The following is an 18,451-nucleotide window of genomic DNA, read 5'->3' as shown; positions in this document are numbered from 1 at the left end:
TTCGAGAGTACATGGCAAGGTAACACCCCATCACAAATGTTACAAATGTTACAGTATCATCACAATAGAATTAGAGAGGAACAAGAACATGAACAAAGACGCATGAAAGATACAAAAATGAAAATGCTAGTCTCCCAGACAGTTCCAGCTGAAGGTCATAAAAAGGGTACGACACAGTCCGGTGATTCAGCAGGACCTGTAAAAGGGACATGCAACTATTGTAAACAGCCAGGACATTACATACACGATTGCCCAGTCCTAAAGCGTAATATTGCCACAGGTAAAACACAGGAAAGACCACGGCCACCTAGACAGGATCAGAATGAACAAGGAGCCCCGCAGCATGCACAGTCCATCCCAGCTCCACAACAGTCTATACAGTTTGTGCCAGCTGCACCAGCGCTGCCTGTTGCTGCCACACAAACCACGACACGACAGCTGTACCAGACCGCACAGTACGACTATCCTGATTATCAACGATACGCATGAACCAGCCTAGAGAGGGAAGTTGACTTACCCCTTATCGAGGTCCCTGTAGACCAAGAAGGACCTTATGTACATAGTGAATTATTAGGCCAAGATAGAAAATTTTTACTTGATACAGGGGCAAGTCGAACAACCATAAAACGTAGTGAAGTTCCAGGGGCACCCCTCTCAGGCTCACAGAATATTTCCCTTGGTTTTTCAGGAAAACCTATTGTTAATGAAGTATCACAGCCTCTTCCACTTACGATAGGACCCTTGACCCGAACTACAGATTTATTACTTACTAAATCATGTCCAGAAAACTTGTTAGGTATAAAAACACTGAAAGCTCTAGGAGCTATAATATGTTGTTCTCCGGAAGGAGTAAGATTGTTTTTACGTGATTTCAAAGGTCACTATGTGTCTCGAGACATGGATCCCCGACTGCAGACTTTACCTACACATTTATGGGCACAAGGCCCTACTGATGTTGGTTGCATGAATATTACGCCATATCGAGTTACACTAAAGGCAGGAGTGGTACTACCACGAATGCGACAATACAAGTTACCACCAGATGCTGTAGTGGCTTTACTGCAAATCATTGACGAGCTTATTTCCCAAGGAGTGGTTGTGGAAACAGACTCCAATGTATGTAATTCCCCGATAATTCCGATTCTTAAACGTACAGATCCAAAGGCCCCGCCAGTATATCGATTGGTTATTGATCTGCGCGAATTGAACAAATGCATTGTGCCACAATTCCCTGTGGTCCCAGATATCTCGTCATTACTGACAGCTATTGATTCCGAAGCAACATTCTTTACTGTAATTGATCTCAAGAATGCCTTTTTCAGTGTCCCAATAGATCCGGAAAGCCAATACTTGTTCGGATTTAGTTTAAATGGACGTAGCTTTAAATTCACACGCGCACCTCAAGGATTTACAGAAAGCCCCAGCATCTATAGTCAAGCACTGAAAAGAGAACTCGACAGTATCCACATGCCAGTCAACACTGCCCTGCTTCAATATGTCGATGATCTGCTGATCACCGCTAGAAGCGAACCTGAATGTGAGAAAGCATCACTGACAGTTTTACAATTTCTAGCCGAAAAGGGGCACAAGGTGTCCCCTTCTAAGCTGCAATTCTGTGTCCAGCGAGTTGTTTATCTTGGACACTCGCTGTCCAAGGAGGGAAGGCAGCTTACACCAGATCGCATCCAGCTAATTGCTAATATGCCAATACCCAAGACACAAAAGGAGGTGCGGGCTTTCATAGGCCTCACTTCATATTGTAGGCAGTGGATCCCTCAGTATGCATTTCTAGCAAAACCACTCATTCAATTGACAACACAGGAGGCAGCCACATCGACTGTTCTCCCTTGGACTCAGGAACATGCACAAGCTTTTGAAAGCCTAAAGAAAGCCTTATGCCAAGCACCTGTTTTAGCAACACCATGTTACAATAAACAGTTTACACTCTTTGTTACAGAGCGCGAAGGTACTGCCTTGTCAGTACTCACACAGGAACAAGCAGGATCATACAAACCATGTGCTTATTTTTCTAGTACATTGGATCCCGTAGCTCAGGCTTTGCCTGCATGCCTAAAATCAGTGGCAGCAACAGCTTTAGCAATCAGACAAAGCGATGCCATAGTGTTAGGACATCCATTGACAGTTCAAGTACCACATGCAGTAGAGGTTCTTGTGAATCGAACGCAAACACAACATTTGACTATAGCGCGACTTACAGGGTATGAATTAACATTGTTTCAGCCACATATAGAAATCAGACGTTGTAACACATTGAATCCTGCCACACTTTTACCTGTAATCGGAACAGACCCACTAGCTCATGATTGTATTGAAGTTATTACAATCACGACGAAACCCAGACAAGACTTGACAGATGTCCCATTGTCATACCCAGACCTGACGTTGTATGTAGATGGTTCATGTATGAGAACAAGTACAGGAGAGTTAGTGGCCGCTTACGCAGTCAGAACAGACACTGAAATCATTGAAACAAATTGCATAAATACCTTGTCAGCTCAAGCAGCAGAGCTCATCGCTCTGACACAAGCCTGTATTCAAGCCACAAATAAAAAAGTCAACATATACACTGATTCACGTTATGCATTCGGAGTTGTACATGACTTCGGCGTGCTGTGGCGAGAGAGAGGTTATTTAACTTCTCACGGTGCCCACATTCAGCACGGACCCCTCATTCATGCCTTATTAGATGCAATACATCTACCCACCGCAATATCAATTATGAAATGTAAAGCTCATACGAAAGTTACTGATATCATTTCTCAAGGCAATGATCTAGCTGACAAAACAGCTAAACAGACTGCTCAAACTCAAACATCCGACATGACAAAGACAATAGTCCCGACGCCAACACATTGTATGACGGTTAAAGATCCCACTCTTGACGTAATTGACATACAGACACATGCTACACCAGACGAAATAAAGAAATGGACTGAATTAGGAGGGATGCAAACGGATCAAGGATGGATGACGAAGGAAAAATCTGTGTGGTTCCTTCCTGATTCAATGGTCCAAGTCATTATTAACACTATACATAGTCCAGCGCATCTAGGAGAAAAAGCTATGCTAGACAGCATTCAACACATTTGGTTCAACAAACATTTACGAGCAGCAGCTAAACAAAAAGTTCGTACCTGTATGATCTGTTGTCAGTTTAACCCAGGAAAAAGCATTCCCGTAGAACAGGGTGGATTTCAGCCTCCTGATCACCCTTTTGAAGTCCTCCAGATGGATTATATCCAGATGGAACGATGTCGAGGATTCAAATATGTTCTCGTAGTTGTCTGTGCTCTCTCCCGGTGGACAGAGGCATACCCGGTTTCAGATTACACTGCCCCGACTACTGCCAAACAGTTGGTTCGAGAATTCTTCCCACGATACGGTTTACCACGTGTTGTCTACTCAGATAACGGCCAGCCGTTTTCATCCGAACTAATGAAACACGTTTCACTTTTGTTAGGCTATCAGTGGAAATTCCACTGTGTCCGACACCCCGAGGCAGCAGGTCTCGTGGAAAGACATAATCAGACCCTGAAAATTAGATTGTCCAAAATATGCAGGGAGAAAGGTGTCGACTGGGTAGTAGCGTTACCAGTTGCACTCTTTTACATGAGAATGGTAGCACACTCTCGAACAGGGCTATCCCCGTATGAGGTGATCTTTGGCAGGCCACCAAATATGTGGGGGACGCCTATACCACGCAAAATAACTGATATTGACTGTAATATGCTGACAGATTACTTGGCTTCCTTGATGTCTGCACTACAATCTTGTCGTTCACAGGTAGCTGCAGCCTTTCCTGACAACACTGAGGTGAAACCCCATGACGTAGTTCCGGGGGATCTGGTTTTAGTGAGGAACTTTGATCGGAAGTCCCAGCTGGATCCTAGGTGGAGGTCGCCTCAGCTCGTACTGCTGACGACGAGGACAGCCGTGAAGATCGAAGGCAGAAAAGGCTGGGTACATTCAAGTCATATCAAGAAATTTCATGGACTACCATCGGATGTAAATACCACACCTCGTGTGTCTTCACCCATTGACTCAAAGCTCCCTTTGGTTGAATCAAGTAATCACGAACAATACAAACTAAAACTTAGGTCTAACCAGTCGGACAATTTGATTGTTTAAGTCCTCTCCAAGGTGAAGCGGTTGAATTTGTCTCTGACATGTATCCCTTAGACCTGAATAGAGAAAAAACCCGAAAAATGTTGAAACGACATGCGTACTGTAAATCACTGCGTAGTTATTGCACAGTGACGTTATTAATTTTGTTTTTCTTAAGTCTTTTAATAATTACTGCAAGTATATTGTTGCACATATATTACCCTATTTCTAGACATGTTTATAATGTTACTGCTGAACATTCTTTTAGTGAATTACCTCCGCATGAGTTGTCTTATAGATTTGCGCTGCGCAATAACACGTTTATTAGTATGTTACATCATTCCCATCAGGTTAGCAATGCTACAAATTGTTGGATATGTGGCCGACTCCCTCCCTATCAGAATTATAAAGGAATTCTACCTCTCTTTCCATACCCGTTCACACACAACGGCTCCTGTGGAGCATGGTTTAGTTTAATTAATTCCCTAGATTCGAATTCTGCAGTTTATCAAGACAACTGGGTATGGGGAAATTTGAACTTAGTTTTACTTAAAGTCTGCTACCCTAACAAGGAGGGACTTCCCAAAAGAACAGGAACTGATCTAGAAAATGAAGTATATGGATTAGGTAATTTTACGCTTAATCTTATGATCCTAAATGTCGAATCCGAAGCTACTCCAATTTTGCCCGCTATGTCAATATTTCCAGTAAAAGGTGAATTATGTGTAAGAAAGAATGGTTCCATACATATGGGCCATAGTAGATGCACCACTGTAATAGAATTTAGTGATCAAGGCAAGTCTACATTTAGAGCTTCCCGCCATTCCTATTTCATATGTGGTCAGACGGCATATGTACGTTTGCCTCTAGATTGGGATGGTACCTGCTACATCGGATTCCTTTTGCCACCTGTTTTCCTAGCTCCTCCTGATTATCACAGAAATACTCATTTAGTACACAATAGAGAAAGGAGAGATCTCCCAATAGTCGATTACACTGAAACAGCATGGGAAAAATACACAGATTTCAATAAAGGTCTCTTTCCCTATATAGGTACCGTTACTAATAGTAAGCTGATACGTAGATTAACTAGAACCCTTGAAGCAGTAGTGAACGAAACTATTTCCGCCTTAGGCAATTTAACAGAAGAGCAGTCTGCTATGCGGATTGTTGTGCTTCAAAATCGTCTTGTCCTTGACGTCATCCTGGCCGATAGGGGCGGAGCTTGTAGGGTCATCGGATCAAGTTGTTGCATTTTCATACCAGAAAATTCGCCATCTGTATATAAAGCCATAACTCGCCTTCATAAGATTGTAAGCCAGATACACCAGAATCCAGGCACCTGGACTTGGTCCGGTTGGTTTTGGAGTGTATTATCTACCTTTGGATGGAAGGTCCTATCCTTCCTAGGTATTGGCTTTCTCATACTATTCAGTTGCTGCTTATGCCTACAATGTGGACCAGCGATTTGTGGTCTGTGTGCCACATCGTGTATTCCACCACCAAGATTTCATTCATCCCAGAAGAAAAAAGAAGAGCAAATGATGCTATATGAACAGATCAACGGATTGATGAAGATTGATATCTCTTAACGGGCAAGTAGGGGACAAGGAGGGAATGTGGAAATATGGATTTTTCTGATCAGTTATGTCCCCTATCTTGGACCCCAACGGTTTCATGTATGAATCACAAGTACATGTATGTTCCCTCCAGTTCCAGTTATGAAGACGCAAACACATGTGCGTCCACCGTCAACATGTCCTCTTTCAGATCCGCCATGAATAGGCCGGATATTCCATTCCTAAGTATGAAAGGCCACCGGCTTTATATGGTTCACTTTTGCCATTTTACAGTCCGGGCAAGTAGGCCCTGATTCTGTCGTCAAGCTTTTCTTGCCTTCTGCCTCTGAAAGCTCCAGTCTGAGCCTACATCTGTGACCATGAACTTTGTCTCATTCCCTGCGCGGCTCACGATGCCTGACATCAGCCTGTTGCCTGCCAAAAACTGTATTTCACCTTCGAAATTATCTGCTCCGCTCCCTGCCCAATGCATTCCTGTCTAGTAGTTTAAGTAAACATTCTTCCAGCTACCGAGCAAAGGCCCGGCTTCTCTGTCTTTATGCAAGTAATTCATAGCCCTATTATTATGGAAGACTTCTGCCCTCGCATCTAGTGTAGACACTTAGACGCTTGTACACGCACTAACAGTCAGTATAGTCAGTATAGAATAAGATTCTACTCTAAGAGACCTCTCTTTTGGATAACATAGTTCTTTAAACATAGGATGTCAGATATGATTTGGGATTAGGTTGACTTGACCCTCCAGACTTCTATCGCCACATGTAGAGCTAAATGTCAAGTCCCCTTCACCCCCTAGTTGCACGTCAATCACACGTCATGCTGCTGCGCGCGCATTTCTGCCAAGTATTTCTGCTGACATTGCGAAATTCTTTCATGGAACCACCCTATTATGACATCACACCTGATGACGTTCTTTAGTTACACCCAGTTACGCCCACTTTTGCTACGTATGTATGTTTTTTCTTCACTATCAATTGTTACGCCTCTTGCATTTGCTTCACTGTAATGCCTATTGTATAAAAGTGATTACTTATCAATAAAGTATGTACTTCACTTCCTGAACCTCCGTGGTGATGGAACTTGGAGTTCCTTCTGTAGACAGAAGGAACGTGGCTGGCGTAAATCTTGGGATTTAAAAGATAGAGAAGGCTATAAGAGTCTACTACGGGAGTATAGAAAGCGAATCATTAAGGAAAAACAGGACTATTTTTCTAACTTAACCTGTTCGTTAACATCCTCCAGAGAGCTTTTTAAAATTGTAGACTCCCTTTGCTCCCTCCAGGTTCCTGATCCAGTAGTTGCTTCCCAGGAGCTATGTGACGATATATCGAACTTTTTTTATACAAAGATAGACGATATTTACATAGCCCTAAAGACGCAGAGGAACTCACTCAGTTTGGAGGATTCCGTGCAAATCACACGATTGGAGGCCTGGAATGTAGATTCCCCTCAGTCCCTTGAACACTTCCCGGCTCTTACGCTAGAAGATCTCAACAGCCTGTTGGATAAAACTAAATCTTCATCTCCTCTTGACCCACTGCCCCTCAAGGTGCTTAAAAACTGCAGAGAAATCATTCTTCCTCCGATGCTTGAGGTAATGAATGGAGCCTTGGAACAGGGCATTTTTCCATCACTTTGGAAGAGAGCCATCGTAAAGCCGCTTTTGAAAAAGACCACCTTGGACCCTGGAGTGCTGAAAAATTTTAGACCCATCTCTCTGCTGCCAGCCCCTGCTAAGATGTTGGAGACCCACTTGAACTTCCATCTTTCGAACTTCCTCGACGCCTCTGGCTTCTTGGATGGGTCCCAACACGGCTTTAGAAAGCTACATAGCACGGAGTCTGCATTGACAAAAGTCATGGATAACATCCGCAGAAAAGTAGATTTGGGTCTTACCTCCGTACTGGTGCTGCTTGATCTTTCAGCAGCTTTCGACACCCTGTCTCCCCTGACTTTAACATCCAGGTTAAGGGAGGCAGGGGTAGTCGGACCAGCGCTCAGTCTCATGAGCTCCTTCTTACAACATCGAGAGCAACGTGTCATGCTAGGTGAATACCTCTCCCCTGTCAAGTCGTTGCAATGTGGGGTGCCACAGGGGTCAGCATTGAGCCCGACCCTGTTTAACATCTATGTGGCCCCCCTTGCAAGACTTGTAAGATCTCAGGGGATGGAGGTAGTGTCGTATGCGGACGACACGCAGATTATGGTATCCCTGACCCACTCTGTCAGTAAAACTGCCTCTAACTTTAGGGCCTGCATGCAACTTGTTGCGGATTGGATGGTCTCCAACTCCCTAAAGTTGAACGGGGACAAGACAGAGGTCCTGGTCTTTGGCAAGGACCAGGACATATGGTCAGATGACTGGTGGCCCCCCTCTTTAGGCAGCTGCCCTATACCTACCAAATCTGCTAGAAACCTAGGTGTCATCTTTGACACCCAGCTCTCCATGGAGCTACAGGTGAATAGAACGGTGGCGACCTGTTGGGGTGTCATCAAGACCCTAAAAAGGATTGTGAATTATTTGTCCCCTCAGGCGCGGAAACAGGTGGTGACTGCCCTTGTTGGCTCAAGGCTCGATTACTGTAACTCTGTGTACGCCGGGGCCAACAAGGGCTTGCTCCAGCGTCTACAGGTCATACAGAACGCTGCAGCGCGGTTTGCCCTCGCTTTGCCCTGGTTGTCATCAATGACCTTAGCGAGGAAGAACCTCCATTGGCTCCCCATTCCGTCAAGGATCACTTTCAAACTTCTTTGCCTTACATTTAAGGCTCTAACTGCAGGCTCGGCTGATGCTCTTGGTTCATTACTTACCAGATATGTTCCGAGTAGATATTTACGTTCCAGCGAGCAACACCAACTGGTAATCCCCAGAGCCAAGAAGGTTAGATGGGGGTCCAAAGCTTTTTCCATATTGGCACCTCTAATGTGGAATTCACTCCCCCTTGAAATCAAACGACTTCCTTCCCTTGACCTCTTTAGGAAGTCCTTGAAAACTTGGCTCTTTATTAAGGCATACCAGTAGGTTCTGTTTCTGTCTGCTATCAGCTCTATATTTTGGTTTAGGCGCCTTGACGCCCACTGGGCATAGTTGCGCATTATAAATAATATTTCATTCATTCATTCAACGATTCGAATCGTCCATTGGAATAAAGCCCATTCCGAACCTCTAATACCACGGATTTTGCCTCTTATTTACTGAGCTATTTTTATTATGTTTCTGTATCAAATTAAGTCCCGGTAATTAAATTATTTACCACAAGAGGTTAGTTAGATTCGACTTAATTGGACTATAAGATACATGATGACACACAAGTCCATAATCAATTAAGAAACCATGAATCAAAAAATATTTATAGAGCAAGCAGTTACCCCTGGAAATGGGTGCTTCCTGGCTTTACAGCAAGAGACATCAGAAAGACTACACAGTTGTTGGAATAACCTAGGGATTTTCTGAAACAGTCATGTAGTAACCTTAGGAGGGGAGCACATAATTCCAAAGCTTAGCAGCATGATCAAAGGAGAAACACACTCTGTGGTATTGTCTACATTTAAGGTCCTGCAGAAGTGTGGACCTAAACATAAGGCGCATGCAGGGAAGTAGATACACATTTTCCTAGACCCTTGCCTGCCATGGCTTCAAAAGCCAGCTAGACAGCCTTCAAGGTGCAGTTGTCGAATCTGAAGCCTACGCAACATGGGGAGCAAGGGTTTAATGGGGGTGGGTTCAGAATGACCCCAAGCTGCTGCATTCTGGACAATTTGTAGTTCGTCCAGAAGTTAGACAGGCAGTCCCACCTAGAGATTTTGTAATAGTTGAGGAACAAGATCAGCACCAAGACTATTGTTTTCAGGGCAGATGAGGAAGGATCCTCCAGCTCACACATAATGTTGCAAAGCATTTGGAGGGTTGTATGACATAACCACACATGCATTACAATGCATGCTTTTAGGACGCATCCATTAAAACGCAATGCCCTTACCAAGCAAATACATTTACAATGCATGGCAAGTATATATGGTAAACTAAATCCATACTTTGTTTTACATGGGGTAACGCTCCCAAATGATAAAGATAAGAATATTTTCTTCTGGGGGAAATCCCCCTCAAACCCTACCTTTTGTAGTGTTACAGCCCAATTCCCTTACCACCCTATACACATCCCAAACCATATCTGTGTACACATACAAGTCACCCCCTGGGCAGGCCTTGAACAGCCCAGAGGGCAGGGTGAGGTGCTTTTAAAGTTAAGCATGTATTTGAGTTGTACATGTCCTGGTAGTGAAACTCTTTAAATTAAATGTTTCACTACTGCAAGAAGACCTCTCCCATAAGAGAGCATTGGAGTTACCTTATTACAGGTAATACACTGACTTCCATTGGGACCGGGTAGACAGGTCGAATTTGGGTCTAAAGAATTGTAATTAAAAGCACTCTAATTGTAAAGTCAGATTCTTAAATCACAATACTGAAAAAGCCACTTTTAGAAAGTTGCCATTTTCTTATCCTGATAGTTTGGTGCATGTAGCCTGTTCCTGGGTCACATGACTAGGTGCAGTCGATCTTTGTGTATTGCTCTCAGACAGTGGAAGCAAGGGAAGTTAGGCTTTGCTTGCAGGATAGGCTACTCTCAGTTTACAATTGTTATCTGCCACACTTGCACACCACAAAGGCTCTGACCCGAGTGCTCACAAAGGCCTGGTCACTAGCCCATTGTGACTCCAGACAAACTGTGCTTGGGACAGGGAGGCAGGGGATGCCTGAAACCTTGGGGTGGATACCTGTAGAAGCTGCTCTAATTTCTAAGTAGGCATTGGGTATAATATTTGGACCTCAGACCCAAAGTCTTCAGAACCCTTCTGGACCTATGGATACGCTGCCCAGAAGAAGGACAGCTGTTGTGCTGAAAAGACAGCTGCCCTCCTGGGCTGGCCTTTTTGTCTCACCTGGGTGAGAAGTACTAGACCTGCAGCTGTTGAACCAAGGACCCCAGCGTGACTCCAAGGGCTAGATGACTGGCCTCCTGACTGGAGGCTCAGGACCAGAAAGCTCCCAACACCTGCAGTTAACCATCTGTAATTCTGCTGTGTTAAGTGGGGCCACCCCAGCCCTAGACCCTTGGAATTGAGCCCAAGGTGCTCTGCCAGACTCAGTGGAACCAACCCAGAGACAAACCAATGCAATTTCACTTCTGTGTGGATCTTTTCTGTCATAAAGGTCGCATCATCAGAACCACCGCTTGCCAACATCCTCCGTGCAGGCAGCCTCGATGACACTGGACTCTGCATTGCAGCTCTTCAGATTCCAAGCATGGTCACCGCCGCGCGCTTCCCCCCCCCACCCCATTGCATGTTGCATCCTTGACACCGGACTTTGGATTAAAAGCCATCAATGAGCTTCTTGATGAGCTCACATCATAACCTCTCTGCATCTCAAATAGACATTTGCGACCCTCACAACACTCTGCAAAGCACGATTTAGGTACTTTGGTCAATTAACCTAACTGGGTCCCAGTACCCAGCCCATGCTCCATCGTGGTCAGCCTGAACTTGTGACTTTGACCCAGTCTGGCACAACCAGATATCCACAATTTGAGTCTTTGTGGGGCCATTGTTTTTACAGAAATCTTTAAAATGTAACATCTCCTGTTGAAATGATGGGATGTGTCATTTTGGTCTCATTTTTTTATTAAAAACTACTATTTTACTGTTTGAAGTGTTGCACAAATACTTTACACATTGCCTTCGGGTTAAAACTGGCTGCTCTGTGCTAACCTACCAGAGGGTTGAGCACAGGATAATTTGGGGTTTGCTTGTGACTTCACCCGGAAAAGAAATGTGGTGGTTGCTGCTCGAGTAGGATTACACTCCCTCAACAAGTAAGCCAATTTCCTACACATACCTAGGCTTTCCTGTTTTCAGTTTCTATTTTTGGTAAATTCTGGTGTTTTTTTTCCCCAGTGATTTCAATATCTTAAAAACAGTGGTTTTCAGTGGCTACACATTCACGCCATTAAAAAACTACAGCAAGTGTTTTTAACAGTGTTTATGGAGCATTTTGCTTTTATTATTGCTTGCTTTCTGCACTGATATTGCATGGTATATAGACAGTGTGTATATATATATGAGGTCCAAATAGATTTTTGCAAATAAACTTGTTGTACACCATACAATACTTCAGTGATTCTTTGGTCATGTGCGCCGACTCTTTCCTTCCCATGTAAGCTTCTGTGAAAAAGCTTTCAACATTGGCACTTGAGCTGGTTAACGACAAAACAGCCAGTCCGCAATTTGTTAGCTCTGGCCACTGACACAGCTTTCTATGCCAATACTGGTTCACTTGAAGATTGCGATTCTCAGGGCAGGTTCTGCAACATTTGCACTGATCTAGGCGCTTATGCTCTCAGAGTTATTGAAGCGGTCAAAAATAAAGCAGCACTTTGAAACTACGGAGGAAATTCCTTTACAGAAGGGATCTAGAACAGAGTACCACAGTGAGGTTTCATTAACTTAAAATACCATTGGTGGTGAAGGGACATTTCTATGCATCATTGCAAGCCATTTCTCATACATTGAGAAATACAGGTTCCTGAATTGCTCTTCACCATTGCTTACCAAGCATTCTAACATGGAACCTGTTTCAGTGCCAAAGTCACCAAAGGTGTCACCCAGCCTACTCTCAAGAGGTTTCACATCTACATCAATTATGCTGAACACTTGACAGACAAGCGTGTTTTCCAGAATCTAGTTTGTTATTATGTTCACTACAGCAGTTATGTTTTCCTATAAAAACAAATCTAAGAATTCAGTAGTGTACTTTTTTCAAATCATTATGTGACCAAAGATCCTTATATTTCTGGTCTTTGGCATCATCGCTCAGCAAAAATTCCAAAAACAGTTGCCACATGGATAATAGAGCATTCATAGCCCCTTGGACTGAGCGCCATCAGCTAAGGGACAGAGTTGGGATGATTCTTTGATGCCACACAAAGAAACAAATAATAAATATTTGAGTTTCAGGTCCTGTGCTTAAGAAAACAGTGCACCAGAATGGACTAAATAAGTCAGTCAATAGCATTCCTCATTAACCTGGAAGATTGTAAAGATGCTTTCAGCATACCATCTAACAAGTGGCAAGGATCTCTTACAAGGAAGCACTTCAGCTCAGGTATCAATTATGATAGTCATCACACAACTTTTTCAAATAAATAGCTGAATCACTGCAAATACAAACAGTATCACTCCAGTCTTTGTTGAACTTGGAAATAACCTTTTTGCAGAGCATTCCAAGTGACACTGCGTTCCATGTTTTCCAAACGTCTGGTGTCATGTTTCAACCACTATCCCAGATACTTTGTGATAACCTCTTTTCACATATACTTGTCACTATAGCTTGCATTAACTGTTTAACCCAGAGGTGTTGGCAATTTGCCTACTATCAATACTGACTCACTAGAAACTGGGGACTGATGTATTAAGGGGCTTTTACCCATTCTCTGTGGGTAGATGTGATGACACATTAGGAAAGATTCTTATGAAAACAGCCATTTTACCCCTCAGTGAAAGAATCAAAACGCAGCCACAATACGATTGATATTTCCTGGTTCTCTACAGTTTATAAAATAATTAAACTAGCTCTAAAACATGCTTCTAAACACTGCATCTTTGGACCAAAGACGACAAAATTGAAAGAAACAATATTTTAGTGGCATCCCCAAACAAAACCCAAGCAGAATAATGTCATCCCAGACTTTTACTGCTAGCTTGTATAACAAAGTTACATTGTATTGGCCCCTTCAAGAAGGAAAAAATTAATGTTTTCCTTTCTTCGAAAGGCATTTAGTTTGCGGTTGTGCAGGCGTTTTCAGTGTTAATATGGTTTTACTGGTGAGAGCTATTTCTCTTTCAGTTGGGTTTTATCAGTTATAAGTTTAAACCTAAACCAGGACAGCCTACACATACCTTTTATTGTAGACGCACAGTTCTTCTAATGTCTACAAGTACTCAAGTGCTGGGGCCAAATGTCCAATTAAAACTGAACAAAATAAACAAAAAACTTTGAGTCTATTTAAAAGTGCCTACTATAAAATAACCATAGGTGTATTTATCACCAATAAGGTGGCATGAGAGGTCTTTAGAGCATGTAGAGATTAAATGCCAGTTAATATCAATACTCGATTATGACGTAAAAGCAGAATTCCATTTTATCAGTTAAGGATTATTCCTTATTAGGATGTTATTTATATATTGAATCTGGTTGTAACAAAAAGTTCTTGCAAATGTATGGACTTGAAAAATCAGCATTACAAACGTTTAAGGATTTCCTTCACTATAAATACTGTACAACTCCTGATGGATCACCAAATGCATGGAGGCAGACGGGGATGTTCAGATATAAGCGGAGACTCCACAAGAGGCATGATGTCCTGTTTTTGGAGTAAGTTTTACAAGACGTTTTCCTGAACAACAAACATGTTCAGTCTGCTGACTACGCATCTATGCTCCATCACCTTTTTTGATTAGCATGTCAAATCTAATTTGGAGACTATGCCAGAAGCTCCAGAGTGCACAACTGTATCTGAAAGGAACCACATGACCAATTTCCTTAGACATGCGGCACTATATGTGGCGCACCTTGTTTATGGAGCCTTATACTATTATGACTTAGATAGTGACTATTTGAAGTCATCAGAACTTGCTATTAATAACCGTAGTGTGCACAAGAGATTGGACTCCAATCTGAAAACATGGATTGTTCTTTGAACTGAGAATCTGTAGACCGGTTTGAAATGGTCTCAGGGATACATTAGTGCAGTAGATTCAATTACCAGTTCACTATGGATTCTCCGGATTCAGGTGCATGACAAGATTTACTTGCAGTAGTACAGCATCTCAAGCCCCACTGAAGTCATTAGATTCACATCCCTTGCCCCTTCTTAGGGTCAGGTTGGAAGGATGTAGCATGTCCTGCATGGGTAGGTGTTGGGTGAGGTACTTGTGATTCAAAGCGCTCCTTCAAACATGCATTGAGAATTACTATCCTAAATTAGGACAGAGTATCATTAAAAGCCAGTAAGGGGGCGTGGCCAACCAAGATGGCCGTGCAGACATGATCCACTAGGGCTCTGTGGCATTTTCCCCGAGCTCAGCTTAAAATGAGCACCCAGGGGTTAGACACCAGAGAGATCATCCTGCGGACACTGACGAGGAGGACAGACACAGGAGGACCGGAACAGCAGACGAGGGCTTTGCAAGCCAGCCTCTCTGGCGGGACTACAGCCTGTAGCAGAACACTTTACCCAGCAATGTGCGACAGTGCGTGAGACCAGAGCCAACTGCCAGAAGACCGGAGAGTGCACACATGCAGAGACCCACTTCAGGCACCCACAGGATCCAAGGAAGGGGGCAAGCTGACCATTTGCAGTGCCCATCTTGTGACTATCTGCCCAAACACAGGATGCCACGGTGGTGGGCATTGGACAGACCAAAATCGTTCACTAAATGCCTGCTGGAAGAGTATGCGCATGCCTGGACTGGGAGATGCTGTGCCCCAAATGCAAGTGCGTTTTTTTTCCATAGTCAATGATACGGGATAGAGTACTAGAGAATTCCCTTAGGGTGACCATCAACACCTTTAAGGCAGGCCTAAGGGGGCAGTGCATTACGCTAAATGCTGCCCTCAAGGTCACGGATTAAGGACAGGCAGGCTTTAGAAATAGAATTACAAGAGGCAGAGAGACTCCATAAGGAAAATCCAACATGGGTTATGCAGAGGAAAGTCACAGCTTTGAGGGGGAAGCTTAATGCAATTCATAAAAACAGAACTCTCCCTATAAACAGTCACGACATATCAAGAAAAGGTCTAGAGCACGTAGAATCACTGGGACCCCAAGGCACCACCCAAGTAAGGGGGACCTCCCACACACACAGGCCAGGTACAGTGTGATAACATGACCGCAGGCTCTGTACAATTCTATGGGGAAGTCAGTTACATTATTAAAGTTTAAGGACCCTTCTAGGAGTACTTAGCAAACCATTTGGAATTTCAGAGTTTGATGCCACCCCACCAATGGGTACTGTGGTACCATATCTTCCTATCCCAGAGGAGCCAGGTGCATAGGTCTGAAGTGGCATCTGAAGCTCTCATCGTTATCAATGGAAGGCTGTGAAGTACTGCTGCCGTGAAGGTGAAAAGTGTCCGGTGGAATCCAAGCCTGGATTCTAGAAGAAAGTAACCTGAAAGCAGAGAGGAGAGTCTGGGTCTCTTCAGAGTGACCAGGAGCTCGGTAGGAGAATGGCCACAGATGTCGGGTGCTTCAGTTGCGAAAAAGGGATGCTGTACTCTGCAGCCACGAGAACCAGGAGACAGAGGATGACCAGGAGCCAGATGCAAGCTGTCCCACGAAGGATGTTGAGTGCTGAGGGGTCAGTGTCCAGCTGGAGCACCAACAAGCCTTGGCAAATGCAATCCATGCAGGAAGGTCAAGCAGGTTACGGTGTGGACCAGCAAGGTCCAGGGGACTCCAAGCAATGGGGAGTCAGGGCATGTCTGGAGCAACCAGGAAAGCCCAAGAGAAAGCAAGGTTACCCTCAGGAGGACCCACAGGCCTAATGACCAGAAGTCACAAGGGGACCTCAAGCAAGATTGCAAAGTACCAACCCACGGAGAACTTGGTGGGAGGAGGCAGAGTGCTTTGGTGCAAATACTTCACAGGGTCAGGACTACACGGAGTCCAATGCACAAGCTCAGGCATGACCAACGCCACTTGCAAATGGACAGTGCACAGGGGTTCGGGTTACGCAGTCACCGAGGGATACTGGCCTTAAACTTGGTGAGAGGGCAGATCAACCTCAAGAACCCACCTCCTGTGTTGCTGAAATCTTTAGAGTCGGCAGGAGGTCAGGAGCAGCAGACCAGTCAGTTGTGCTTTAGGTGCCTGCGAAGCAGGGGAGTGACTCCTTCACTCCAAGGAGATTCTTCTGTTTTAAGTGCACCACAGGTCCTGCACGGAGCCTGTATGGAGCAAAGGCACAAACTAAGCTTCAGCAGGAAAGGGGGACCAAGTCGAGGTCCAGCAAAGTCTAGTGTGTCCAGACTGTCGAAGGTCAGTGATTTCTTCTCGTAGAATCTTGTCCATGTACAAGATAATGCCCTGTAACCAGGTAATCCCTTTTATACCCACGGGAGAGGGTTGGTCAGATTTAGGGGACCCTCCTAGGGGAGGGTCAGGACAGAGGGGTGGCTACACCCATGTAGTTTGTCCAGTTTCACGCCAGAGCAGGAGCCAATGGCTCCCAGAACTGGTTTGAGCTGGACTATGCACAGTGACCCCAAATGTGGCCCTAGTGCAGACTTTTAGGCACTGAGTGCACCCAGCCAGCCCCAAAAAACTAAATCCTGTCTGGGTGGTGGTCACATCTCCCTGTGACAGGATGCCTATTGTGCTACCTTCCTTGGCTCAGCGGCAGGAGGGCATAAATGTCTTTGGTCGACAGCATCCAGTTTGTGCTGTCCAGGTCGAGAAGGCTAGCACCAGTAAGACCAGTGACCCCATGAAGCTTGTTTCATAAGGGTGGAATCATACCTCCCACACCAGTTGCTGGTGTGGAGGTATGATTCCAAGGTGTTTGATACCAAACACAAAATGTTTCTATACAGCTGTTGGAGATGCATTTACCACAAGGTTATAATGCACCTCTGCCTATATGTCCAGCTGAGTCAGACAACCCTGGAGAATTGTCTCCGAAGGCTGCAGAGAGGCGCTCTGCTCATGCAGGGGTACCGTCTCAAAAAACCCAGCACCCTGCCTTCAGGATTGTTAAGGCCTGCTATAGGGGTGACTTATAAGTTTTAAGTGTTGTGACTAATAGATATAGGTAAACTATATCTAGAGTAAGAGGTGCAAGCACCAGCTTACACAGGCTGCAGTAATAAGAGTTCCATTTTGCATGGCCTCTCATGGGTGGCATAATACATGCTTCAGCCCATGGGAGTACCCATGCCCTGGGTACCATATAGTAAGGACTTCTAAGGGTACCCCATTATCCTATCTGAGTGTACTAAAGTACATGCATGTCAATTTAAAGGAGAAAGCAGATGGGGGGTCCTGATTAGCAGGATCCCAGTCAGACTAGTCAAAAACCAGCAAAACACCAGGAACAAAAGTGGGGGTAACCATGCAGTCAGATCCTACCTTCTTACAAACACATAGGAGATATCTATGATGATCACAACACAATTGTGGGACAGGATACTGGGGAAGCCTGGGAAATTCTATTGAGATCTCTACACAGCAGAGCCAGCTACAGAAGCCGCACAGTCTGAATACTTGCAAACCACTAGAGTATAGAAAGCCCAGAATACTCAACTGAGCAGCCCTATCACCGATGAAGTCCGCATGCCATAAAAAGTTTCAAATGTCTCAAGTCTCCAGGGTCTTATGGGCTGACAGCCCAATTTTACAAATCCTATATGGTGGATTTGGCCCCAAAGCTTGTACAGTTCAACTACATGGCAGGTGAGGGTAGGGCGATTACTCTATGGGTGAGGCTTTGGTGTCTTATCCCTAAACAAGGCAAAGATTTAAGACAATGTGGCTCCTTCCGACCTATAGCATTGTTGAATCTGGACGCCAAACTATATTCAAAATTCTTAGCCACTCGACTGGATGGCTTACTCCCCGAAATTGACCCACCCAGAACAATGGTGGTTTATAAAAAGGCAAGACAAACCCATGATAATATTCAAC

The sequence above is a fragment of the Triturus cristatus genome, chromosome 12, assembly GCF_964204655.1.
Source record: "Triturus cristatus chromosome 12, aTriCri1.1, whole genome shotgun sequence".
NCBI lineage: Eukaryota > Metazoa > Chordata > Amphibia > Caudata > Salamandridae > Triturus > Triturus cristatus.
This window is presented reverse-complemented; position numbering follows the sequence as displayed.